The sequence below is a fragment of the Vicugna pacos genome, chromosome 9 (genome assembly GCF_048564905.1).
Source record: "Vicugna pacos chromosome 9, VicPac4, whole genome shotgun sequence".
Lineage (NCBI taxonomy): Eukaryota > Metazoa > Chordata > Mammalia > Artiodactyla > Camelidae > Vicugna > Vicugna pacos.
Window position 1 is genome coordinate 65,934,299 of NC_132995.1, and position 26,942 is coordinate 65,961,240.

At 37.2% G+C, this 26,942-nt stretch overlaps 1 long non-coding RNA gene across 2 annotated transcripts in view; it reads right to left on the bottom strand.

Annotated features, from left to right (window-relative positions):
- LOC140698276 (uncharacterized) overlaps nucleotides 1–26,942 on the bottom strand; it is a 334,247-nt gene that overhangs the window by 240,530 nt on the left and 66,775 nt on the right. Inside the window, exon 3 of one of the 2 annotated variants that reach the window (XR_012075940.1) lies at nucleotides 8,241–8,612. The exons of the other annotated variant lie outside the window; for it this stretch is intronic. This is a non-coding gene — a long non-coding RNA (uncharacterized lncRNA). Of the gene's footprint in view, nucleotides 1–8,240; nucleotides 8,613–26,942 lie in introns of those variants that run through there. 2 annotated transcript variants of the gene reach the window in all.

Consider the following 26,942-nt stretch of genomic DNA (forward strand, 5'->3'; position numbering starts at 1 on the left):
CATGCTATTAGTTCAAAATTCTCTTTAAACAGAAAATCACACTAGATCTTTTGAAGGTTTAAATATTCATTAAATAAACTGAATTCAAATAATTCAGTAAATAATAGTTTGGATCTGGGCAGTTTACTAGAAACTAGATAAACAAAAATGAAAGAAATTGTTTTGCCTTCAACAGCACATAGATAAGGAAGAGAAAAAACAGTTAAATAAATAAGATTTGATTTGCTAAATATTGTGATAAATATTTGTAAAGGTGCTCTAATGGAATGGAATGGCACAGGGAAGGGGCACTTAACCTTAGTCAGGAAGGGAGTCTTGAATTTTTTCCTCCAAAATAATAGAAGAGTAAGGATTCCCGCTAGTGACAACCATAATGGATCTACATGAAATCCTACTACAGCACGTTAGTGTTTACATGACCTTTCTGACATTTTCCTATCAATTTCTTATTCTCTCATCTACAGAAAAATCTACTTAATTGAATGAGACTCCATCAAGAAGAGGAGTTGCACAACTGACTTCATGACTTTCCAGAAAGGTCTCTATTATAACACATGAGGTAGCACTTTTTTCCCTAAGAATTCTTAATATTTAATGAACTTTTCTTTATCTTCATAAATAGTATACATAGACTGTCATCTTACTGATCTGGAAGTCTGCTCTATCTGGAAGATGATCCAACTAAAGTGCATTCAAGAAGGACTGGAATCCATTTTATGATGCCCTAGTGCTGAAGTTGTTGTATCTTGATTCTAGAGTAAGATAATTTTAGAGCCTTTATGGTCCTTAGACTCACAGTTTTCACAAGCAGTATGTTACAGTTAGAACAACATGAGATTTTTGAGTCAAGTAGCCAAGCTTCTGAATCATGACTGCTGCTTTCAATCAAGTAGAAGGTACTTAACAGATAGGGACATTGACAATAGTAAAAAGAGACTGCAAGATGAGGCTTAAAAACAAACACACCAAGCATGTAAGAATACACAGCCATTAACCATAGGGGCAAAAGCCTTGTACACCCTTTCAAATATTTCTGGGGAGATCACCATACTGTATCATTATGCAAATGCTTACTTCAATGACAATCTTCTGGAAATATTTCTATTTCCATTAATATTATGTTTAATGATCTGTTTATGAGGAAAAGATGATATAATGTTTATTTCACAAATATGCATTAAAATTGTTAAATAATTTAAAATCATTGGACCCCATGGCTATGATTCGGTTGTCTAGAAAATGTACTTGTGTGTTTTCTCTCCAAAGCCAGAAAAATTTTTAATTGCTCTATGGTGTCATCTAAAATTTAAAGTATCCAAATTTTCATGGCAGAGGCAGCACTACAGATGGGGCGTAAGTTGAAAAATGAATTAAGTATAATTAAGATCATACTTTGAATGTATTGACTAAATAACTATACTTTTTATTCCTCTTCCTTTTGAAGCAGGTTTGTAACATACTGATGTCATGGCCCCAGGAAAGAAGAAAAGGCAAATGCCACTTGAGCAAACCTATGACACGGGACAGTTCCTTGTCAAGTGGCAAGGGTGAAAGGAAGAGCTACTGGCTGAAAAACTGAAGGAAACAGAAGACAGGCAAGTGTTCTATAACACAGGCACTTTTCCAGAGACAACTTTCCAATGGGAAAGGAATGTTACGTTGGGTGATGGAAACCCAAAGTGGAGGGTTCGGTGTCCCACGTCCCACAGGGATCTCTGTGGAAGTGAATGAACAGTGCTTTTCAGGGAAACACTATGGCAACATGTAAATGAAAGCGCCCAGGGGAGTAAAAATGGCAGTGTGATGAGGAGGCAGAGAGAGGGGAATCTGAGTTTCTACTTTTAAGTTTCCTTTAGTTTACGGTTGAATAATAGGGGTTCAGAGTTCTCCATCTTTTCCATGGGGAACCCAAAATGTAGTTTTTGATGTCAAATGGTAACTAATCTCTGAGTGTTATCTCTGACTGGGTGTGTATGTATACGTGCCTGGGATCAGGGAGGTTGGGGGATGATGGCTCAAAGCAATTCTGTGGGCAATGGCTTCAAAGTAGACAGCTAGAGATCAAGACGAGATCAGAGGCAGCCTTCAGTGAGGTCCCCGGCACCAGGAGCTACATGGGGAACTGACAGGGGAGGATCTCCAGGTGCTGAAGGACCCAGATGAATGGTTCACAACTTGAGAAGCAGACTAGTAAAGCTGTGAAAAATATGAAAGCACTCTTTTCTTTGCATTTCTGAATTTCAGCCTCATATTTGTAATTTCACTCTATGAATTCACAGCATATAGAAATATATAAAAGAATTTATGCTTAAGCATTTAAAATACATGATTTATAGATGATTACTGAGTCCTTGGAATTTCAGCTGACCAGACCTAGAGAGCCCTGCTTATCAGCTTTCTGCCTGTACCCTTGGCCCTTCAGGGCTATATTTAACATCACAATAACTTCTCTGTCCTGCAGACATCTGGTTGTTGACTTAACCATCAAGAGGTTCACTAATTGGGCCAGGCCTTTAAGGACCAATGCTGGAAAACTGCTGTTTAAGACATTAATCATTATGCAATTCTGTTCCTGATTTGAAGCGTCACATGACAAAACTCCTCCAGAAATTTGTTTAAAAAAAATAAGAAATCTCTCTGACATAATGAACAATTCTTTGTTATAAGCCACAAGGATATATTGTACACCACAATGAAACACAGCCATTATTTTATAATCTTAAATGGAGTGTAATACATAAAAATATTGAATCACTATATTGTACACCTGAAAGTAATATAATTTTGTAAATCAACTATACATCGATAAAAAAATAAAAATAGAAAGATGAGATTTATTAAGCTTTCTATCATTGGGTATCTAGGCTGACCGGTGGTATATTTAATGCTTACTTCAGAATTCTACAAAACTACTGCCTTACTCTTTGTGATTCTTATTATTTTATATTTCTTATTCTTTTTGTGTATAACAATACCTAAGCTAAGTCTTAGCATAGCTAAGTCTTGACACTTAAACCTATACCTACACTCACTTCTATTTTCACATCTGCACATTCTCCTACATCTATACCTATATTTATATATGTATCCACATCTATATCATCTATGTATCTATCCCCACATCTGTTCCAGTTCCTATTACTTTTACTATTTAAATACACACACACACACACACACGCACACACTCTTAGCCCTACAACTTTATACCCATCTGTTTTGAGACTGAAATGGGCTTAGTGGTTTGGCGGCATTTTTACTTCAACCTAAGAACTAGTGTGGTAGTAACAATTGGCATATATTAGAACAACATAACATTTTACCCACGGGTTGACCTGAAGATTTGCAATCGGCAATGAGTTTTGTATTTCTTATAGAAATTTTTAGTAAATAAAATTGATCCTTATCCAAATTTCCTTTTGCAAAGTCAATTATTTTTTATCTCACTTGCATACAAAACCAGAAGTAATATTGGAGGTCTGGTAAGCTGTTGACAATGTCTTGAGGAATTAAAGGATCCTTAGAGATCCAGCAAGTGGAGCACATACTGAAGGCTGGAAACAAACATGTCGTCGGCAATAGGCAATTTCCTGACATGGGGATTTTTTCTTCTCTCTGATGGACGTACCTAACTTCTACTATAGTGTCAACTATGTACATTTGGGCAGTGCTAATTTCTTTTAATTTTATTTTTCTTCCTTCTACCTTTTTCTCAGATTTCTTACCTCCCTGCAGCACACTGCAAAGGAAAAACAGTTACATTGTCAGAGGAGGTTTAATGAACAGCAAGCCAACTGAATTTAATTGAAGGCATGATAGGCATTTTTTTCTTCCTTTGAAGAACACATTCCTGAACTAAAGAATGACGAGCATGCACACAATTTATAATCAGGTCCCTGGTGAGTCATTTGAAAATAATAAACTTTGCTTAAGCCAAGGTGATTATAATTACAACTAAAGCCACGGGAGGCCTTGCTACTTTGTACACCCAACACCACTGTGAGAAGTCTTGTTGCTAAGTTAGTGTTTAGTGACATTTATTTTCAGTCTTTCAAATTTTAGCTATTTTGTCCAGTGTATAGTGGTATGTCATCATGGGTTTAATTTGCTTTCTCCAGGTGATAAATGTTGAGTACTTTTTTTAAAGTGTTAACGGCCATTTCTATATTTGCTTCATGAAGGGTCTATTCAAGCCTTTCCCTCCCCTTTTTATAGAGTTGCTTTTTTTTTTCCTTTTAGTACTAAGTTCCAGTTTATTCCTCCCCTTTTCTTGAGGTGCCATTGTAATTTTCAGATGAAATTATTTTGCTACATTTTTTCTACTTCTCTAAAAACCTACAAATGATTCTGAGACTCCAGGTCAGCATGGGGATTCAAACTTCCAGCATTATTAAGATGTAGCAGCATTATAAGGATTCACTTGCCAGTTCCTCTCCCTCTCCCTCTCCGTGTTCCAACTGAGATCCTCATCGCGTCTGACCCATGCCCTTGCCGTGGCCTTCTAACTGGTCCTGCTGCCTTGTCTCTTGCCCCTTCAGTCCATCTTTCTCAACCACACTGAAGTGACCTATCGAACATAAATCTCAACTAGCAAGTCCCCTTCTTTCGATCCAAGCCTAGCTCCTTAGAGCAGCATCTAAAGCCTTCCATGATCTGGTCCTGCCTCCCTCTGCAGCATCAGCTCCAACCACTCTTCATCTTTTCCCTAACATTTCAGTGATACTGAACCAGTTATAACTCAAACATTGCCTGGCCCTGCTCATTGCCAGTCTGTGGGATGTCATGCCTGGGAATGCTGGGGGCTGACTGCCAGAGGAAAATTCACCTGGTTGCCTCCACGATTCTGAGAGCAGTAGCCCAGTGGTGACCCCAGCCTACTGTCTCTGATCATGTATTCCTCTACCCCAGACAAACTCTACGTTTAATATTTGATTTCAGAATTCAGGATATTTCATTACTATGTTTTTTTAAACTGTATAGTATATCATTACCTGAAAGAAATTACTGAGTGTCCCTTTTGTGTGAGGCGTAAGGGTTAGGAAATAAAATTTAGAGAGGACTAAGATTCTAGCAACTCAATGAAGAATGTCATCTATAATGTACATGCAAGAATATGTACAGTGTGTTTGAGGAAATACTGAAAAGGATTTGGAGCATGCCCAGATTTCTCCCACTCTGCAACCGGACCATTTGACATTCCTGTCTCTATGTCCTGGCTCTGGTTTTTAGCTCTATCTAAATTTCCTTCTCTTTTACAGCAACTTCTGTCAAAACAAACAAAAAAAAAATCAAATCTCTTAATGACACTTTCACTGAATCCTTCTCTTGCTGAAAGTTATTTATGGTAACCTCCTAGACATGACCAGAGTATATTTTTATTTTTTATTTTCCTTTTGTCATTGTTTCTTTTCCATCATGACGTATACTATTCTCACCTTTCATAGACTCTCCCACTTGATCTGGACGCCACATACTTCCTATAACATAAAAACTCAATAAATGTTACAATTTAGTTGAACATGAGCTATCTGGAGTTTGGTATGAAGTGAAGAATAAAATTCATGTTTCATAATAGAAATATATACAGAATATCTCTTTAGGACGATTAACATAATCTTTTGATAGAAAATTGATGTATAATATTGTAGACACAAACAGAGAAACAGTCTATTCACTCATATATATTTTCATTCAATAAATGTTCATAAAGAGACTACTATGTATCTATACTTTAAGCCCCAGGCTAACATGGTACTAAGAATTGCACTGTATCTTCCCAAAATGCATATGTTGAAAACTTAACTCCCAATTGACTATATTGGTCTAAGGAAGTAATTGATGTCAAAAGAAAGCATAAGGGTGGTACCTTGATCCAATAGGACTAATGTCCTTATACGAGTCACCAGAGAGGTGACTCTCTGTCTTGTGAGGACACAGGGAGTAGCTGGCTATCTACAAGCCAGGACGAGAGCTCTCACCAGGAAATGAATCAGCTGGCATCCTGAGCTGGCATTTTCCAGCCTCCAGAACTACAAGAAAATGAGTTTCTCTTGTTTAAGCCACATTCGATGGTATTTTATTACAGTAGCCTAAGCAGACTAACACAAGTGGTAAGCAAGACAAAGTCTTACCACGTTCAAGTGGGAGAAACTAGTGTGCATTTTATTAAAATAAACTATGCATGAGAGCTAAATCCCCAACTTAAAGCTTTATTAAAAGCAAATAAAAGAAAGAGTGAGTCAACTGGAAGAAATATTAAAAGAAATACTTTAGACTTCTTAGAAAAGAAGAATGAGTCAAAGCAAACTACCTTCTACGAGAGGGTGGAAAAACGAAAGAGAAAAATAGCAGAGCATGTCTTGAAAGGGGTACGAAAGAAAAGAAGACTCTGGTGTTCGGAGAGGTCTGGGAGCCACTGCCTGCTACGAGAAGATGAATTGGGAGACAGAACTAAATCGCTTTCTGGTTGAGTGTTAAGTCAGGGACAGATACAAGGGAGCCCTCAGAGGCCTATGGTAAAGCCACGTGAGTGGCCTGCGTTGCAGTCCTGAGCCCCATAGGGAGAGTTTCCACGGAGGGTGAAGGGAAGGAAGAAACCTGAGAAGGTGCCCTGGGGTCAGGGAAGTGGTCTAGGGAAGGCAATCAATCTGCTCCATCCCTATCTCTGGAGGAACAGTTGCTTTGCTGCCACGCAAGTCAAAGCCCTAAATTCTCAACATTCGGGGCAGCAGAAGGGATGGTAGAGGAACCGATTCTCAGGTATTAGTACACGTGTGAAGGTTGACAGGATTTTAGAAGTACTGGTCAGAGAGTAGCAGCAACTCTGTGCAATCTGGAAAGCCAGGCCTACAATCATCCTGGCCCTTCATTCTGTATTAAGGATAATGTGCCCTGAGAAGTTCACGTTACAATTATTTCAAAATTAAAGAATTCTTAGAGCATAGAGTAGATGCTGTTTGGGTATTTGGTGGAATGGAGAGTTCAGAGGGTAGATGGTTAGGTAAATAAAGAACACATGAGAAATTTAACCTTCACTCTAGTAATTGTAAACCAAAGAATCTGTGCAAATATGTTGTTCTCGTAATAGTAGGACTAGCTAACATTTTCTGCATGTTTACCATGCCTCAGATCCTGTGTTCTACATAGGTAACCTCACCTAATTTATTCCTTTGGAGTTTTCATATGATATTTCTCTTCAGCATCTGTGATATCAATAACTTAGAATGCTTAATAATTCAATTATAAATGACTCTATTACAACCAGTAGGAAATTCTCTCATGGCAAGATTTGAACTTTGTTATTGGATCTCTGTCCTTCAACAGTTCTACCAATTACTTAAATAAAGGCAAAATCAACACAATCATCAGATTTTTAATTGGTATAGATCTGAGTGGAAAAGGTAATGCAGTAATCAAAGAGTGGTCTTTAAGATGATCTACCTAGCTCACAATGATGAGTTTAGATCAATAGGTATGAAATTAAAACACATTTTTATTATAATTTGATTTATCATTCTTTTTCCTTGGAGGGTAAGTGCCTAATTACTTTACAAATTTTGTCACTTTCCACATACAAGATGTTAATTTAGCAGTTTTAACTGAGGAACCAAGACACCATATACGTAATATTATGAAACTCTACACTGGAGTGTCAGGCTAAGATGAATATTTCAGAGAAAAAAACCTGGTTACACAATTCTTAATCTCTTCCTTACAACCAGGCTCTTAAAGAATCATGTCATTGGTGATTAAGAGAAGTTTGAAAGATACATTTTGGAGATAGCTATTGGTGAACTGCGAGTCAAATAATTCCCAAGTGTAAAGGATAATGAATGCCTGACTTTTATCTCAAGATTAGTGAGACTTGCTTCCACAGAACTACGTGGAGAGCTTGATGTGTGTTTCCTGAAGTTAGGGTAATACTGTGGATACTGTTTGACACCTGCAGATAATCTAAAAGTGGAGAGGTGGGAAGTCTAACTGTTCCAAATCTGGGAGCAAATAAGAGATAACAAAATTGGGCTCAGCTGTATTTCCCAGTTTGGAAAAAAAGAAAAAAAAAAAAGAATATTTCCCAGAGCCCAGAGCCCAGGTATGGGCCACGTGAGTGAGAGAGGTGGCTTTAGGTTTTCTTGGATCATGTCCAAGAGGTCTGCCCACGGGCTAGAAACTTCAATGAAGAGAAGCCATGGAAATAAGCAGATTCTTTGGGGCTGCTGAATAAGTGAGCAGCAAGAACTGAGCACAGTTCACCAAATGTGTCTGTTTATTAAATACTGAACATACTAATAATCACAGAGTTGAGCTTCAGTTCCTGTGTACATAGCTTGTCTAATACAGTATTCTGATTTAGGTGGCAATTTTCTTTATTTGAAGAACTGCAAGGCTCACTTTCCCGCTACATTTTGCAACCTGATGGAATTATCTGAAATCTAAAAATATGTATCTCTGTAAAAAATACAATCCATTTGTCTTCACCCGTGATGGAGTTAGATGTTGCCATTTCTATTGTTAAAACTTCAAGCCAGATGTGTTTTGAATGAATTCTTGATTCACAATGGAAGTTGCTCACAGCATGAACTATGTGCTGCATTCACCACTGTTCTCTCAGATTTCTAATTTCAAAGACAAAAAGGACAGAAAACACTTTGTATTCGGTATAACCTTGAGAATCAATCCTAACAGTTAAATGTCAAATTGTTGAATTACTTGTTCTTATTATCTTCCAACTATTCCACATTCTTTTAATTGATCCGATGCTGGGTTACATTAACACAGAACATAGCACAACATAATGCAATTTCATAAAGAATCTGCTGTAATTGCTTATCACACACGTCTGTGCATGACAGATAGAAACAACAATGGAGTAGGTGAAAAACATTCAAGCTAAACTTTACTACTGAAGCGGTATTGTAAATTCGGAGATACTTTTTGATCCACTTTGTCCAGATGAAAATGCAGTGTGAATGACTGAATTTCTCAGATCTCCCTGGTTTTCCATTGGACATGGTAGGGAATAACTGACAAAGGGGCTCACCTTCCCAATAATTAGAATGAATTGTGAGCATTTTAAGGAGGCAAACAACTGATTCAAAGTAAAAGCTGTGCATAAGAAGAGGTCATTAAATTTCCTGTAGTCCTGTTACTGTATGATAAAAAGCAAAGTATCAAACTTGACCCTGCTGTTAATATGAGGCACAACAAAACCTTAGGCATGAAAAAGATGTTGATCTTTTTAAATGCAAACAAATACACAGGTAGCTTAACAGAGAAGAAAACATAGGCAAAACATTCTCTGACATAAATCTCAGCAATGTTCTCCTAGGGCAATCTATTAAGGCAATAGAAATAAAAGCAAAAATAAACAAATGGGACCTAATTAAGCATATAAGCTTTTGCACAGCAAAGGAAACTATAAACAAAATGAAAAGACAACCTATGGAATGGGAGAAAACATTTGCAAATGGTGAGAATGACAAGAACTTAACTTCCAGAATATATAAACAGCTCATGGAACTCAATAACAACAACAAAAAAACCCAAACAACCCAATCCAAAAATGGGCAGGAGACCTAAACAAACTTTCCTCCAGTGAAGACTTACAAATGGCTCATAGGCACATGAAAAAATGTTCAATATTGCTAACTACCAGGGAAATGCAAATCAAAACTACACTGAGGTATCACCTCACACCAGTCAGAATGGCCATCAGTCAAAAGTACAGGAGCGCTAAATGCTGGAGAGGCTGTGAAGAAAAGGGAACTGTCCCACACCGTTGGTGGGAATGCAGTTTGGTGCAGCCGTTAAAGAAAACTTTCTCTCACCTCCCCCTAACAATCACAATTCGACACTCCGATTCTATGAATTTCATTGTTTCAGATCACCAGAAATTACCACAACATTGTAGACCAACTATATTTCAATTTAAAAAAAAGTTTAATGGGAATGGGTGGTAAAACATTCATTTAAGTTGAATATAAAATTTTAAGTTACTTATCAATTATGATTTTTCTATAAAATATGCAATTCAGAAAAAACTGCAATGCTTTATTGATTTTTCACTATCTTTGTTCTATTACATTATCAACTTCTGAGGATTCTCTATTCTGCAGATATTATATGAAGCATTTCAGTATAAATCTAACTCTTCTAAATTGACGAATTATGAGAATTTCATCAGAGAAGTTAAAACGCTCATATAAAACTGATTCTATGATGAATTCGTGACAGCATTAATATACAACAAAGGATTTTTGTCCTTATCCTAGGATTTTCAAATGCTGTAAAAGGTTGGAAGGCATGCATCCAAGGAATATAGGGGTATGATTTGAATAATATTTCCATGAGTATAAACCACCTTTTAAAATAATACAAACCAATAAAATTTTATGCTCTAATTATAGAATACCACAATATGTTTAAACATCACATTCATCAATTCAGTTATCTTCTTTGTGTGTGTGTGTGTGGTGAGAACATTTAAGATCTACTCAATTAGCAACTTTCAAGTTAAAAAAAGAGAGTTCTTCCCTCTGGAGAACTCTTAAATATTCAGCATCTATTCAATGCCAGGCTCAGTCTTAGTCATTTTGGCCCCTTCCTTCATGGAGAATTTTGGCAGAATATGGGAAGAAGCACAACTAAACGTATAGGAAGAATGTAACACAGTAGGCTACGGTTGGTGTTAGAGTATCAAGAGGGGCTGCTGACCTAACAACGTGAGAGGCAGGACAGCCTAGACATACGGACCTGTTCTGGGTCTTGAAACACTGGGAGTTGGTGAAGCGAGAAAAGAAAGGTATTCCAGGCTGAAGAAGTGCCACCGCCCAGGCTTGGAAACAGGTCCATGTACTATGTGTATTGTTTACTAGGCACTAAGTATACACACTATTCATTCACTCAAGAAATATTTGTTGAGAATATACAAATAGGCTAGGAAATCTTTAGCTACAAAGAACAACAAAATTATCCTTGATGGATTTCAAGATTTTTTTAATGTCAAATAAACTTTTGAACGTGATACATCTTCAACCCAGACTAACCTGGTGGCTTTAACAATGCTAACCAGTACTGGGATTCACTCCTTCTTTCTTCCCCGCCATCTCTGCTAACTCTCCTCATGAATTCAAGAAGGAACTGAAAGAGGTACTATTTCTTTTCATGTATCAAATTTTAAGAGTAAGGATTTTTTTTTTCTTTGAAGTCCTCAAACAGATTCTCAAGTGTCAGTGGAGAGAATGTGTCACATGTCAAACCCAAGCCAGTCACCTGCCAGGGGAGCTGGATGATAATGATTGACTTAGATCAACTAAGAATTACCCTAGGAGCTGAAGTGAGGGATGCAATTCCTTGAGTCACATGTGGATGCAGTGCACACCTGCACCAAGGGGCCCTCTGACAGTAAGGAAAGGTAGGAAACGGGTGTCAGACAGACCACCTTTAGTACCTACTCTGCATCAACCAGCTATTTGCCAGGCATGGTGCTTGATGCTAGGAAAGTAATGTTGAGCCAAATACATCATTTCTGACCTCAGGGAGCTTAGAAAATGTTGAGTAAGTTATTTAAAAACCCCACAAATAATGACAAATAACAATAAATGTTTATTTTTTAAAGAAGATGTGCAAGGAGATGTAAGAGTGTTTAATGGTAGGCTTTATTTAATATGGTGTGTCAAGTAAGGTTTCTATGAGGAAATGCATTTTAGCTATAATTTGAAGTCTAAGTCAGAGAAAGGAAGTAAAGGGTAGACAATTTAAGGGAAAGTACATTCCTGACAAAGGAAACAGCATGTGCATAGGCTATGGGACACTTGCTGTTGCGTACAGCACTTCTGAGGTATGGAACAGACTTACCATATGACCCAGGAATCCTGCTCCTGGGCATATATCCAGAAGGAACCCTACTTCAAAAAGACACCTGCACCCCAATGTTCAAAGCAGCACTATTTACAATAGCCAAGACATGGAAACAGCCTAAATGTCCATCAACAGATGACTGGATAAAGAAGATGTGGTATATTTATACAATGGACTACTACTCAGCCATAAAAAGAATAACACCATTTGCAGCAACATGGATGTCCCTGGAGAATGTCATTCTAAGTGAAGTAAGCCAAAAAGAGAAAGAAAAAAACCATATGATATCACTGATGTGTGGAATCTCAAAAAAGAACAAATACAAAACAGAAGCAGACTCACAGACATAGAATACAAACTTGTGGTTGCCAGGGGAATGTGGGGTGGGAAGGGACAGACTGGGAGTTCATAATTTGTAGATACTGACAGGCATATGTATAACAGATAAATAAGATTATACTGTATGGCACAGGCAAATATATACAAGATCTTGTGGTAGCTCACAGCGAAAAAGAATGTGACAATGAATATATGTATGTTCATGTATAAGTAAAAAATTGAGCTCTACACTGGAAATTGACACAACATTGTAAACTGACTATAACGCAATAAAAAAAAGTAAAGAAAAAAAAAGAATTCCAGTGTGAATTCAAAAGAAGTAATTGAAACAGCTCATCAATAAGATTTCTTCCTTTTCTTAGAAAAGCATTTCATTTGTGGTCTCACCCTCATTTCACGTGTGCTGTATATCCAGGCATCAAGATAATAAGGAAATGGAAGTGTGAATGGAAGAAACTCTGCTGGCAGCATATTAGATTCTTAACCATAAACGTCATTATACCTTGCGTCATGTATCAGTCTTTCCTATAGATCAACTTCTGCAGTGATGCTTCTTAGAACACAAAATACCACAAAGCATCTGCCATTCTTAAGAATGTAGAGTAAAGTCCAGAATTTATATAGGTTACATCTCTCTGAATGGTGTTTGGTGTGATGAAGCAGCAGGAGCATCTCCTGGTGTCAATGCTGGATGGGGTGGGGGAGGCTGGCAGTAGGATTGTTGCTGTCCACTGTGGATGGTGACCAGATACCAGCAAAAAGAGTATTACTGTGATTGAGATTAAAAAGAAAGAAAGATAAAATTATGTTAAAACTTAATGACAAAACATTTAGAATATATTACAACGGTTACATTTAAAAAAAGTTTGCAAAGAGAAGAAAATGTCAATTTTAAAATGATGTAAAACAAAAAGTATCTTACTTTAAACTTCGTGATCTATTCTGATCCCTGATCTTTAAATAGAAGATTTCTGGAAGAAACAAACGCATGTACAGATTTTTTTTTTTAAATGAATTTTTTGTCAGATTATTTTTGTCTTCTGTTTGCTTCAATTTTTCTCACACATGAAGAAACTGAGTTCAAATGATTACACAAATTTTGTGCATCAGGGAACAAAATTTCCAGTCACTTGAAATGAAAAAGAAAGAAAAGAATGGAATCCTCTTTAGCATGATTAGAAGCCTACAGTAAAAGACCCAACAAAGGAAGAAGAAAAGTAGGGAGATTAGAAAAGGAAAGAGAGGATTAAACAAAAAACCCAGGGAGGAAGCCACATAGTGTCACGCTTACTCCTGAAATGGCAACCTGACATGTCAACATCAGCTAGGACAGGTAATTTCAGTGTCTCTCAACACACAGAGGCACTGTTGGAACAAAATCAGTGAGATCTGTATCAACAGCGTAGGTGCAGCGCTTTGTATACACTGTGAGAGATTCTTGTTTTTTTTTTTTTTTTTTTAAGTAAGTTGATCTAAACAAGGCCTGCCAGCTATTCACAGGCTCTGTTATATGAGTGCTGCTTTGAAGAGTGACACGGGTGCTTGGAAGTGTGGGTCTCAGAAGACAGTTTATTTGGGGGTTATCATTTAAACTTTGTTTTTCTCTGTTCTCAAGAATGACAGTGGTGCAGAGTAGGTGGCGGCTGAAGGAGAAACAGAGAATGAGGATGAAACTTTACTGTCATTCAGAGGACAGACATGGTGAAAATTTAGTGAGTTCCACTGTCTAACCTTTTACCTTTATCTCTGACTTTTCTTGTTTCCTTAATGGTTTCTAAATAGATTATGACAAACCAATCTTGGTTTTGCTCTTCCTCTTGTTATTTCTTAAGAGGCCACAGTGCTTTTTTAAGTAGCTCTGTGGTTACCCTGAGTACTCTGAAGCTTTCAGCTTGTTGAATGAGCACTTCACATAACATAAATTCCCAAGGCGCAGGGCCACAGGATCCACTGCATTTACCTAATGTGTATATCAGTCAGGGAATGAATAAAAACAGAACCAAGATGAATGATACAGAGTAAGTGATTTATTACAACAGTTAGATCTTAAGTAACTGTGGGAGTTGGTGGATTGGTATCTGTGGGTAATGTCTCTATGCATAATGTTCAACCTGAGTCACTACAGCTTAGCCAGAAGTAATAAAAAAAAAAAAAAGACAAGCTGGATATGGAAAATAATAAGGGCAAAACAGAACCCAAAAGGATAAAACAACTCACACCTGCCTTGCACTTCCTCCAACTTTGATGCTATGGGTGACCTGTTAAGAAAGATGCCACCTCAACACCAAAACAACAGCCTGATTAAAAAACAAGCAGAGGATCTGAATAAGCATTTCATTAAAAAAGACACACATAGCCAACAGGCACAAGAAAAGACGTTTAACATCACTAATCGTATGGGAAATGCAAATCAAAACCACGGTGAGCTATCATGGCACACCTGTCAGAATGATTATTTCAAAAAAATCAACACAAAACAAATGTTGGTGAAGATGTAGAGAAAAGGGAACCAACATGCACTGTTGGTGGGAATGTGAACTGGTCCAGCCACTATGGAACACAGTATGAATATTCTTCAAAAAATTAGAAACAGAACTACCAGATGATCCAGCAATTCTACTCCTAGGTATTTATCCAAAGAAAACAAAAACACTAATTCGAAAAGATACAAGTACCCCTATGTTCACTGCGGCATTATTTACAACAGCCAGGATATGGGAGCAACCCAGGTGCCCAGCAAAAGACGACTGGATGAAGAAGATGGGTGTACATGTACAATGGAATACCACTCAGTTATAAAAAAGAACAAAATCCTGCCATTTGCAATGACATGGAGGAACCTAGAGGTATTATGCTAAGTGAAATGAATCAGATAAAGACTAATGCTGTACGATTTCAATTATATGTGGGATCTAAAAAACAAAAACAAATGAACAAACGTGACAAAAAATAAGACGGTTATAGATACAAAGAACAAACAGGTGGTTGCCAGAGGAAGGATGGAGAAAGGAAAGAAACAGGTAAGGGAGATTAAGAGATATAAACTTCCAAGTGTAAAATAAATGAGTCATACATATGAAATGTAAAGTATGGGGAATATAGTCAATAACTTAATATCTTTGTATGGTGACCCATCATAACTAGACTTATCATGGTGATCCTTTTGAAATGTAGACAAACATCAAATCACCATGCTGTATAAAAGAAACTAACACAGTGTTGTAGGTCAATTACACTTCAAAAACAAACAAACAAATAGAAAAAGAGATCAGATTTGTGGTTATCAGAGGCAAGGGGTGAGGAGAAGGGGAATTGGATGAAGGCAGTTAAAAGGTAAAGATTTCTAGCTCTAAGATAAATAAGCCCTAAGGATGTAATGTACAACAAGATAAATATAATGAACACTGATGTATGTTATATATGAAGGTTGTTAAGAGAGTAAGTCCTAAGAGTCCTCATCACAAAAAAAGTTTTTTTCCACTTCTTTAACTTTGTATCCAGATGAGATGACGGATGTTCACTAAACTTAGACTCTGATAATCATTTCATGATATATGTATGTCAAATCATCATGCTGTGTGCCTTAAACTTATACAGTGCTGTGTATCAATTATGTCTCAATAAAGCTGGAAGGGAGATAAATAAATATATACATAAATAAATAGATACATACATACATACATACATACATACATACATATTCTGCTCCCCTTTAACACAGAGCTACACATGCACTTGGCCTCGGACTCAGAGAATTTGAAAGAGGAGATCTGGCAGGAGATGAAGGTTCAGGTGCTGCCTTACACCAAAGAGATGATCTATCGAATCAGTGACAACGTGCCAAAGCTACTGTGGCACCCTACATAGGTCTTCAGAGTGTAACAGGACACAGCTGCTGCTTCTTTCTGCCTTCCTAAAAGCATCTGAATGCTTCTTATGACAATGCTAACACAGAACCACACAGTGAAGACAGTCTGGGGAAACGCAGTACTAGCTTAGCTAAACTGGTACAGCACTCATTCTCTCAAGTCCACTTCCTGGCAAATGTGCATTCTTTTAACTTCCAAATAAAGAGAAGAACTGACTATGGCTTTGCCTAACATGCTGAAAGTGCTCCTTGTGCAACTGAAAATACACTAAGCATGCTCCCCAAAGAGGCAGTTTCTTTCCAAAAGAGAGTTCTTCTAGATGAGCTGTATCCTTAGGCATCTTGTAACTTAACAGTGAGATTACACGATAAACTACTATCAGTACATTTTATGTTAGATGGCAGGGGAATGGCAGAAGAGAAGAAATAACTGATTCATTCATGCTTAGATAATTTATCATGATAAGAAAGAAATGCTTGTAACTGTGGCAGTGCATCCTTCTGCAATTGGTCATGGCCAAAGTTCTTCCACAAGCCATTCCATATTCCCTTGGCTAGTCATGATTTCTTGCATGGTGGATTGATTGCTGCAAACCTTTATTCTTGAAGTTCTGTAAGTTTAGACTGTGGTAGTTTTGTATTGACTTTAATCAGAAAACATGTGGATTCTAAGAGGCAGCCTAGGGATATTCTGAATTCCAGACATGTCCTTCCTCAGTCATATTGTATAGCAGCAACTCAACATCCTTTGACAGTCAGGACACATTACCTCAGCCCTAACCTTTGCCTGATGATGATTCACTAGCGTTAAGACACAAAGCAGCTATTTAAAGTTTCAACTCTAAGTTTAATGAAACTATTGGCTTATCACCTCGTGGAATCATTTTCCCTTGGGCACTAAGACCTCAAGACCGGCAGCGTCCAAAATGGTAGGGACAGGAAGAAAACATTCTCACAGGAGGTGACAGTAAGAAAGGACACACTCCTTGGATTTAGAAATCTTGGCTATGGTTTAAAAAAAAAGTCACCATAAATTAATCACTGATTTAAAGCATATGTTCCATCCAGGGCAACATAACTGTCATGTAAGACCACAACCTAGACTTCAACAGGCCAGTGAGCTGGCAAGGCAAACTGTCAGGCAAACTGTTTCAAGATGATGGGTAAAACGGTAGGAGAAGCGGATTCTATGAACATGATCTTCACTTGCTGTAAAGTGCTGCCTGGTAACAGTCAGTTAGCCATCCTGTTTGTCCATGAATTTTGGCAAAAGCATCATAGGCAAAGAAGGCAAATCCAAACCCCAAGTAAGTATCTGTTCTAGAGAGAAGAATAGAAGTGTCGCTCCTTCCACGGCAGAAACAGTCCAGTGTGACTGATGTGACACATGTTGCTTGGCTAATTCTTTCAGGAATGGAGCCACAGTGGGATTCTGTTGGCTTCTTTTAACAAGTTGACCACTTAGCAACATTTATAGTCAGATTAGCTTTAGCAAGTGGAAGACGGTGGTGTTGAATCCATATTTAAGCTCTATCCCTGACGCCATGGCCACTTTACTCATGGATTCACTGAAAAAAGAAAAAAAAAATCTGGGTTGGCTGGAGTGAGAGGCTGACTAGCATGTGCAGAATGAGTCTTCTCGTTCACCTAATTATGAAAACTCTCTTCTGCTAAGAGAATGCTGCTTGGTTAGCCTTCACGAGTGGCCTCATACTCTGATGACTCACAGAGGTCTATCTACATACAGATCTCCCCCGTCATCCATATCACCAATTTTCAATTATTTTCTTTACAATTTCAAACCATTCAGCCAAACCACTAGCCTCTGTTCATGAATATCTGTACATCTCTAACTCTGGCCATCTCTTCTTCTAAGAAAAATGAAAAACCAAGCACACTGCTTGAAGTTCTGTCCACTGGGAAATTCACCATCATCACTGTCTTTTAAGGCCACCCTGCAGTGGGGCTACAGAGCTGCAGACAAGTATTTTTGTGTAGTACATATTGTCCAGTATCATCTGTAGATAAAAATGTAACTTTTTTCCTCAGTTAACTGATAACATGGAACTCCTCAAGAGGCCATAGTGTAGGCTGAGTAGAAAGCAACATACCAGGGCTATAGATCTATTTGAGATGGACTTAAGCCAAAATTCTCTTGATAATTGACTTTCATAAATCCCAACTATGATTGGTGGACCATGGTGAAATTTTAGACCTTCAGGTATCAGTGTCAGTTCAAAACTTGTTCTGCAATTGCCCTAAATCATGATAATTTCTATCCTCCATGTAAAGACTCTGAGAAACGGCTTCAGGTAACATAGGAGAAGGCTAGGAGGAAGATAAAATGTTGGCTGCGTAGCATGGTCTTTCCTCTAAGGGACTGAATCTCTATTTCATTCAAAGAACTCTGGGCCCATGAAATGGCTTAATCAGGGAACTCGCTGAGTAGCCAAAATGCCCTATAGTATTAATTCAAGTCAGATTTCTAGTCACTAGATCTAAAGCTTTTCAACTCACACAGATCAGTGAAATCTTTAATAGACTGTCCATCTGTAGAAACATGGTGCAATAAAACTATTTTAGATTACTGCTTTGACTCTGTTTCCCCATTAAATCAACAGCACCTGTTGATAATTTAGAGCCTCCACCTGGCTATAGGCACTTTGGGACCTCATCATCCCTATAGCATACATGGGCCCTGACAGTGGCATTGCTCATTTTTATTTCAGAGAAGTTTCAGAGAATAACCACAACAGCTCTTCAAGAGTAAAGATCTATATAACACAGCTCTTCAAAACTCCCCTCATTGACAAGTACCTTCTGGACCCTCCTGAAGGTATATACTAAGGGCCCAGCAGCTAAATCCTAATTAGCATTCCAATCTCCTTAAAACCTTTGGATAACTTCCTCTACGGTATTCTCCAGAAGTTCTGGAAATTTGATTTTCTCCATTGTAGGGCACATTTGGGTTCACACATCAGTCAACATGAAACTGTTAGAGCCACTCCTTTCAACTTGAGCTAACAGATTCAATTGAGAATCTCACATCAATAAACTCAGCCCAACCAAATATTATATTCTTTCCAACTGAACCGAACACCCTTAAGAACCATTTCCTAGTCTTTTGAGGAATCTCCATACTGTTTTTCACAGTGGCTGCACCAAACTGCATTCCCACCAGCAGTGTAGGAGGGTTCCCCTTTCTCCACAGCCTCCCCAGCATTTGTCATTTGTGGATTTTTGAATGATGGCCATTCTGACTGGTGTGAGGTGATACCTCATTGTAGTTTTGATTTGCATTTCTCTGATAATTAGTGATATGGAGCATTTTTTACCGTATGACCCAGGAATCCTGCTCCTGGGCAAATATCCAGAAGGAACCCTACTTTAGGATGACACTTGCACCCCAATGTTCATAGCAGCATTATTTACAATAGCCAAGACATGGAAATAGCCTAAATGTCCATCAACGGATGAGTGGACAAAGAAGATGTGGTATACTTATACAATGGAATACTACTCAGCCATAAAAACCAACAACATAACGCCATTTGCAGCAACATGGATGCTCCTGGAGAATGTCATTCTAAGTGAAGTAAGCCAGAAAGAGAAAGAAAAATACCATATGAGATCACTCATATGTGGAATCTAAACAAAAACAAAAACAAAAACAAAGCATAAATACAAAACAGAAATAGACTCACAGACATAGAATACAAACTTGTGGTTGCTAAGGGGGCGGAGGGTAGGAAGGGATACACAGGATTTCAAAATTGTAAAATAGATAAACAAGATTATACTGTATAGCACAGGAAAATATATACAGGATCTTATTGTAGCTCACAGAGAATAAAATGTCTCAATGAATATATGTATGTTCATGTATGACTGAAAAATTGTGCTCTACACTGGAATTTGACACATTGTAAAATAATTATAAATCAATAAAAATTTTTTAAAAAAGGAAAAAAAAAGAACCATTTCCACATATTCTTCCCTAAATACATATGTATTTTTTTTTGCCAAATAGTTTTGTCATAAACTGGGAAAATAATGCAATTATATTGGTGTGACTTACAGTACCGCTTGTTCATACTTTGTAACTCATTCTCTGGGACCAGGACCAACTGGGACTTAAGTCTAGTTGTATATCTAGAAGCTATGATCTTCCTGAAGAGGATCAACAGTTCCTTAAACGCATGCATTACAAGATCTTTAGGCAAATGAAGACTAACTTCTGAGATAGAAGGGAGAGCTACTCTTACTAAGAAGTGAGACTCAGTAGAATTTAAGGAATTAAGGTCCTCAGCTACATGGAAATCTGCCTATATGTTCCCATTCCAATTTTCAGAAACCAAATCCTTCCCAATTAATGCGCTACATCTAATATAAAAAAGCCTATGAGTAGGGGAATTGAATTTGCATTGTAAGTCAGATAACTGCAGGTGCAGATTTTGCTTTAGTTTTCCAAAATCTCAACCATGTAGCTGTAAGAAGTAAGGTTTTCTTATGGGGCAGTCACCGAGATTTTCTGATCCCATGAACATGAGTTGAGGATTTATAGCCCTGAGCTTATCACTTTATTTCTACAAGTTCTCCACTGTATTTATAAGCAACCAACCAACTCAATTTTACTGCTTATTTTCACTAAAATGTTTCATGGCAGCAACTGTTTGTCATGCACTCTTTCCCCTTCTCCTTCTAGGTGCTGGATACAGGTGTCCAATGTGGTAATTCTAGGTAACCCTGTCACCACCACATGCCAAGACTAGCAGAGCCTACTTTACAGATGGAAACAATGCAAGATGGAAACTGAAGCAGTTTGGAAAAGTCATGTTTCATTGTTTTTATTCCTACTGTTAAGTGGATAGCAAGGATATAGGGGCCGTTCTAAAGACCAGCACAGAATTCCATACTTAAGATAACTCATCCAGTGGAATACTGACTTATTTCTCATGAAAATAGAACATTCAGATAGACTACTGATTAGTTTAACTTGTTCCATCAGCTACAGAGCTCAAACTCAGCACTTATTTTTACACCAAAATAAAATTATCTCTTTCATGTGTTAATTTTTGTGTCAGCTTGGTCTAAATGCCTTAAGAAAAGTAGATCTTCTGTCCTTTAACAATTAAGGAAAAAAAGCTGCTATTTGGTCCCAGTTACACCTAACTAGAAAGAGGCTGATTAGGAATGTTACAGGGCACCTGCTGTTAAGTAAAACCGTGGATTCCTACTGCCTTGTCTTTTGAGTCATATAGTTGGTAAACACTCGCTTTTATTTTTTTTCAAATATAGCATTTAGATAGATCACAGATTTTAAAACTTGGGAATGGTCATTAGTTGAAAAAAAAGAGAGAGGGAAAAAAAAAAAAACACTAACAAGATTGACACCAGTCAGGAAAGTCTTCAAAACAGAATGATCTTGCGGCAGCATTGTCAGTTTCACTGTTCTGAAATAAAAGGGGGTCTATCACTGAGACGGCAGAGAAACACTTCATTATCCCCATGAGTCCTGGATGAGTGACTAGGTATGTGTGCATAAACGGATGGGTGGAGTACAGTGGATATTGCTCTGTTTGCTGTTAAATTTCTAGGGGCACAGTGAAATGCTAGCTGGGCAATCTCTGATGCAGCCAGCAGAGTAAGTGCGGCTAGTCGGGGAGATAGGGAAATTCTGCTGCCTGTTGTTATTCTCCACTGGTTCAGAACAGAAGAAATCATCTATAAGTCACAGGGGGAAATTGAAGCACTAAACTTCATTTGATTTCAAAGTTGGGGGAAAAAAATAAAGTGTTAGTCACAGAGAGAGGAAGAGCATACAGAATTCAGAGTGGTTACACCAAAAAAAGACATGGGAGATTACTGAGGCCAATGAAGATGAGGGCCACTAGGCACCGTTAAAAGGATATTTTGTCTAATGTAGTGGAGGTATATAATTCCAAGACTTCTAAGCTTGAAAATACATTTAAGTTTAATTTACAAGTAGTCAAACTAAACTACTAGGACAAAAAATTTCTTTAATATTATATATCTCAAAGAATGTGTACATCAGAAATAACTGAACAAACAGGTGGATTCATGGAAGAAACAACTTCGTATTTTTTGACAGGTGGTCTTGATATTAAGCTCATTACCTCTAGGGTCAGACTAATTTGAGTTTGAATCCTGGCTATATACTTCCTACTAGCTATGTGACCTGGGTAATTGCCTTAACTTCCTTATTTCCCATTGGAAATACTGGTGGTTAATGGGTACACTGTCCATTAGAGTCACTGTAAAGGTTAAATAAGCAAATGCATATAAAGAACCTAACCCTGTGCATATTAAATACACTCCAACCCAACCCTCACCTTTGTTTGGACCCAAACCTTAGTATTTACATATGTGGTTGATCTTCCTGCCCTCCGTTCACTACTAATGAGATGATTTCTTGGTTAGAAGTTTTAATAAATTATAAATTGATGTTTATCCTGTATCCTAGTAACATTCACATAAACCTAGGAGGCACAGTCATCCAGTAAGCAACAAGCATCCAACCTTTCAAGAAGCCATTTATCCATTACTGGGTTTAAAGCTTCCTCTGCCATTATCTCATAAATCTCAGATCTGCTCTCACTCAGAGAGTCAATGTCCTCTCAGTCAGGGAGTAACTGACACTTCAGCAAAATCTCTTCCATTCTGATCTTCCCTTTATGAGAAGTGATTGTTTCATATTATCTGTGCTGGGGTATAAAATTTTTATTAATTTTTGGAATAAATGCTTGCCATGCGCACAGTGAATAAGTCTCAGAGAAGGTACTTGTTTAAGAAATACGGCTGTGACTCCCTGGGCATCTGAGCATTTACTGGATTAAGTAGCTGGGCTTCAAACATTTCAGATATAGATACATAATGGTATATGAATAGAATTATTCAACCTGGGACTTTAGTACAACAGAAGGTTTTACTGACAAAACCTGAGTCCATACTTGATAATAAAATCGTATGTTGGGCACTATGCATACATACATTCCACAGAGCTATTCTGTCCAATACAGTAGTCACTAGTCCAGTGAGGCTATTGAGTACTTTTGAAATGTGTCTAGTCCAATTGAGATGTGCTCTAAGTATAACATACCCTTTAGATTAGGAAGACTCAATTGAAAAAATAATCTCAATAATTTTTACCATTTATTACATGTTGAAATAATATTTTTATCTTGTTGAATTAAAATATGTTGTTAAAATGAATGTTTTTTCTTTTTTCTAAGATGTGGCTACTATTAAATTAAATATTACATATGTGGTTATCATTATATTTCCATGGAACAGTGATATTCTGGAGAATAAAAAGTAGATTCTGATAGCAATTGCAATTTCTCATTCATTTAAGGGCTTAAAAGAACACTTAAGCATTATAGCTAAGAGAATAGTTTTGATGTATGAGTCCTCCAATTCTGTCTTTCTAACCTGAAAACTCTTTCCTTCAATCTTTTCTATATCTATACTATCTTTAACAGATAAGTTTTTTCATGCACAATAGGTAAGGAATAATTGTTTTAACAGTTTTAACCTTTGCTGATAGGATAGGCTATTTTCTACTTGAATGAAGGAAGAACTGAAAATCAAATTCCCCCATTTGGGAGTGCTATAGCATTTCTGTAAAATAACAGGTTAAGTTCTCTTTGGTAGATGAGATGTGGGAAGTCTTCTATTTACTCTTCTTGCCAACACTGTTACCACCATCACTGTGGTACCTCCATCATTTACAATAATGTCTGTCATGCCTTAGGTATATAAGAACTTACTGTGCTAAGTACTGTAGATCCATCATCTTACAACAATACTGTAGGGTATTAACTCCATTTTATAGGAAAATAGAAACAAATAATTTGCTCAAGATCACAAAACTAATAAATAGAGACAAAAATCTGCCTGTAAAACCTGTGCCTTTAACAACTATGATTTACTGTCCAATATTACCGTGGCAATAAAAGTGCTACCTGAGATACCACTCAAACTTCTGAGAAGACTGAATAATCAAATTATCAATTATAATTATGCTTCCATTATTAATGCCTGATTGTACATCATTAAAAAGTTCTATTATATTTCTATTGTCCTATGAAAAATCATTCTAATTATTTAAAATATATTTATGTAACTCTCCTGCTTAATTCACTTATTCACCCAGCCAGTATCTTCTGAAGGCAGCACTATAGCATTTCCGATACACAGTTCATTTTCCAGAGAAGGATGTTTGCTGCTACAGTCCCTACTCACTAAATTCTAACCGTGCTTCCCTACTCATTGTAAGGACTAAAGACTCTCCCATGCATTTCCATGTAGCATGGTAGACGGGGAGGTAGGGAGCAGAGGATGTCTGTGGCTGACTACCACTGAACATCTGATTCAAATGTTCATATTTAACCAAAGCCTTGTATTCATATCCTTGCCATTACAGCTTAATATTGCCCTATGAATAGGAATCTACACCCCCCGCCCTTCCTCCCCTCCCACAGGTATGATCTGAGCTGGCTCTCTCCGTTTCCATTTTACAAAGTAGTCTCAATCGGATCCTCCTGGGAAAATCTCCATTTATATTTTTAGATGTCTGCTTTACTTTTTGTTTAGAAACTATTAAAAACTTACAGAAAGAACTTACAGAAACTTCCAAAGAATAGAACACTTCAATTATATACTTTTCCGGAACCATTTATTGGTAATTTGCTGACATAATGCCCCATTGCTCCAGATTATTTAACTATAATTTTCTACGTATAAGGCGACCATCCTATAAAACCACAACACAACTATCAAAATCCGTTAATTATCATTATGTATAAGGTTATTTTCTAAAGATGGTTGAAACTCAGTATCTCTTCCATGTCACATGCTCTTATAAAGGGAGTTTCACACTCTTCAGGGAATGTTAAGGTTTCAGCCTGGGGGAGGAGGAAGTGGAGGAGTCTTCAGCCCCTGTCCTTGAATCTGCATAGGCTCTGTGACTTCTCAAGCTAATTCATAAGTGGTGACAGATCTGTCTGATTCTCCGGGCACAACTGCTCTTGGGACTGAGGCACCACGCTGTGAGGAAGTTTAAGTGTTGACATGGACAGTCCACAGTAAAGTCTGGGTTCTGGGCCAACGATCAGAATCAACCACCAGACACGTGAATAAATAAGCCCTCAAATGATTCCTGCTACCAGCCAGCAAGTCTTTTCAGCTGAAACTCCTGATATCATGGAGCAGAAGGAAATCATCTCCACGAACCCTTTCTAAATTCCTAATGCACAGAATCTGTGAGCATGGAAAATCATTATTGTTGTATGCCATGAAGTTAAGAGTAATTTCAAATGCAGGAACAGATAATTAGCACAATACATTACAATCATCTGATCCTGAAACCCAGTTCAAGTTTTGCCAAATATCCTCTTAGAAAATCCTTTCTAATAAAGGATTCAGTTCAAAAGTGTTATATTCATTTATTAACCTCCTTCAATATGAAACAGTTCCTCAGTCTTTTTTTGTTTGTTTATTTCATGATATTAATGTTTTTGAGGATTATAGGCCTGTTATTTTACAGAATTCTCTTAGACTTAGGTTTGTCTGAGATTTCCTTTTGATTGTATTCAGGTTATGCATCTTTAGCAGGAATACCACAGGACTGAGGTGTTTTTCTCCTTCATTTCTATCAGCTAGCACACAAATTTAACTTGTTCCATTACTGGAAATATTCACTTTGATACTCAATTAATGTGGTGTCTGTCAGGTTTCGACACTTTCTTTTGTAATTAGTAAGTGTTTTGTTGGAAGATACTTTGATACTATATAAATGTCCTTTTTATCATCAAACATTTATTCATTTAGTTTTTACATAAATACAGACACATGATTCTTACTTTATGCTATGAGATAATACATTATCATTTTACCTTCATGCCCAAATTGTCCCAGATTTGGTCTGTGTAATAATCTCCCTTAAACCGGGTGCTGTGCCCTTTTGACATCTATCATCCATTGATACGGTATTTTTATTTCTCAAAATTAAGGAAATTTTCTAACTTCTCGCACAGTAAGATGTTCAGGTTCATCTTGCACTTCTCTGCCCTACTGTTAGAATCAACAATTTCTCCAAGGAGTCCTAGTCACGTTTAGCGAAGAATGGTGTTTAAAAAACAACATCTGGTCACTAAGTGTGTTTGTGTTTTATGCAAACCGGCACACATAGTCTCTTTCCTGGCTTTGACAACTTCAGTTCCCTACTACTGCCCACTAATGCATTTCTCCAAGACTAAAATAACATGTGTGCATGCATATACGTAAGATATCTTAACTTTTTCCTCTTTAGTAAACAGTCTTTTTGTAAACGAACATTTCCAATCTTTTGTCCTAACTCTGCTACTTGAAAGGAATAATGCTGTTCATTCATTAATTTATAGACATTATAACTCTGTCCAGGCCAAATATAAACACACACACAGGCCAAATATCAACACACACACACACACACACACACACACACACACACACACACATTTTACGCCACAGATCACTTCACTGACAAACTAAAGAATGCTTGGTTAAATACACTTTGAAAACTGAAATCCCATGAGAGTCAATTGTGCAAATCTGTTTTATGTGATAATTGACTATGTAAAACCTGAATTACAACAGTATAGAATGATTTGGAATTTTATTTAGACAGTCCCCTGTGTCAAATAAGAGGGAGTTAGATTTATTCAATGGAATGTTAATTTTCATAAAAATGCAGGTTCTTAACTAAGCCATATCTTCTAACACAATTCAGGATAGGGTTTTGAATACAGATAAACCTTAGTGGAAATGATATAAATAGTCAAAGATTAATGAGTAGAATTTTGTGTCAAAAATAGTG